A 2,641-nucleotide genomic window follows, 5' to 3' on the forward strand; every position below is an offset into this window, starting at 1 on the left:
GTTTAGTAGCTAGCATACTCACGATATTGGTTTGCACAGCAGCAACATCCACTCTTAGATCTTTTATTTGATTTAGCCTTTCTAAAACCATAGCAAACCAAAATATAATCCATGAATTTTACAAGCAAGATCAAGGATGGAAATATCAACCATCCAAGTTTTTCAATTATTGTTATGGTTTGCTTGTCCCTAATTCTTGATTGTTGCTTTCTCTAGTTTTTTTGTTCTTGACTTTTTCTTTTTTCACTTTTTATTTCACTAGTGGCTATTATCTTTCTTGTTTTTTCCTTTTTGATGCTTTATCTCTTTTGTCTCGCTGGTGGCTGTTTTTTCTACTGCTCTATTTCTGTTGGCAAAGCTTTCTTTTGGCTTGGTGGACTCTGTTCTACTTGTTTGATGCTTGACATTTGTTCTCTTAATAATAGTTCCTGCTATTCAAAAAAAAATGATCAAGGATGGGAAACACAAAAAAAAAAAGTAATGGTTATTCTTCTAAACCCAAAAGTTTGGCATAATACAATCAAGTAAACCAATAGATTACCTATTAACACCTTTGTTTTCTTATGATCACCCTCAAGCTTTCTAACATTCTCTTACAAAGCAACAAAAGCAACAACACAAATGAAACTAACTTGCCTTATCCCATCACTTAAGAATTTAGCAATCACTTATCTTTATCTTGGAAGAGCTTAGCATTTGAGATTCAAATAATGAATCTGACAAGTTTAAGAGATTTCTTATTCGTAAAGTTTCTATCTATTCTTGATCTATGATTCAATATAAAAAATTATCATGATTATTTATTTGTATTTGATTAGTTGTTTTTTGCACCTTTCTTTCATCTTGGGGAAAAAAAAAATCATATTTACATATACCTATTAAATCAATGAATTTGAGAAGATAAGGGACTTACTATATGCAAAGTGTCTATCTATTCTTGATGTATTATGATATATATTGGTTTAGGAATGATTGTAATAAAAAATGATCGTGATTTGTATTTGCTTATTCATATTTGTGCACCTTTTCTTCACCTTTTAAATTGCATGTTTACATTTATTTATTAGTACTAAATTACTCACACATTTTCTTCAACATTTTTTTTGCTTATTTTGTTTTGTTTATGCTTGGTACTATTATTCTTTTTCACTTTGGCATACCAAATTACATATATGATAATTAATTAATTATTTATTTTTGTAGATATCAAATGAAATTAATGCTATAAATTTGGCAACATCTACACCTCATGTTGAGGGAAGTACTAATGAAAGTAATGCAAGAAGTGAAGCGGTAAACTCTAAACCACAGAAGCAAAAGGAACTATCCAAGAGGTCATCACTTATATGGGATCACTTCACAAAATTTGTTGATGACAACGGTAATCAAAAGGCTAAATGTAGTCATTGTGATAAGGTTTTATGTGCTGATACAAAAAATGAAACTTCTTCTTTAAATAATCATGTTAAGGTTTGTCCAAAGTTAAAAATGCTCCATGCTAGTGAGGACAACAATAAAATGGAATTAGGTTTTTCATCAGGAAGAAATGGGTCTTTAGGTAATTTGAAGTTTGATCAGGATACAATTAAAAGGAATTTAGTTAAGATGATCATTATAGATGAGTTGTCTTTTAGATTTGTGGAAGTTAAAGAGTATAACAAACACATGAAGGGAGCATGTCCTAGATTTTATATATCGTTACGATGGACTGTTGTTAGGGATTGTTATAAGGTTTATGCTAAAGAAAAAACTCGTATGAAAAACTTTTTGAGATCATATCTTGGCAGAATGTCTCACCATAAACACATGAATTTTGGTATAAACAATTAATTATTTGTGTCTGATTGTTTATTTTATTGATAAAGATTGAAATTTGTAAAAAAAGATTTTGAACTTTTGTCTCATTACTAGTCACAAAAGTCAGGCTATTGGGAAGGCAATTGGTAGATGTTTGGTTGATTGGGGGATTCAAGAGATTTTTTCTATTATTGTTCATAATGCTAGTTCCAATGATGTTGCAATAGGACATTTGACGAAAAAATTTAATGTTGCCGAAACTAGTATTTTAGGAGGTAAATTTTTCATATGAGATGCATTGTACATATTATTAATCTTATCATGATTGATGGATTAAAGGATATCAATGACATAATTGCTATTGTTAAAGTGACAGAGAGATATGTTAGACAATTTCCTTCTAAATTAACCAAGTTTAAAGAGTGTGTTGTTAGTATAGGAGTTGATAGTAAGTGTTTATTGTGCTTGGATGTGTGCATCAGATGGAATTTTACTTTTTTTTATGTTCGTTACAATTGTGAAATTTGAGAGGGTTTTTGCATCATTTGAGTATTGTGATAATAGTTACAAAAGTGAGTTGGTGAGGAATGGAGATGGGTGCCCAATGATAAAGATTAGGTAGTTGTTAAAAGGATTTTTCTTTTTTTGAAAGAGTTTATGATACAACTATGAATGTTTCAAGTACATCTTATGTCATTGTCAATTCTTTTCTTAATTCTATTTCTGATGTGTATGGCATTTTGAGTAAATGGCAACAAAGTAATGATGTTGATTTGAAGTCTATGGCAATGAGAATGAAAACTAAATTTGACAAGTATTAGGGGAATGTGGAAAAAATGAATTT

Source organism: Theobroma cacao, chromosome 1 (assembly GCF_053813885.1).
Source record: "Theobroma cacao isolate CCN51 chromosome 1, ASM5381388v1, whole genome shotgun sequence".
In the NCBI taxonomy this organism is placed as follows: domain Eukaryota; kingdom Viridiplantae; phylum Streptophyta; class Magnoliopsida; order Malvales; family Malvaceae; genus Theobroma; species Theobroma cacao.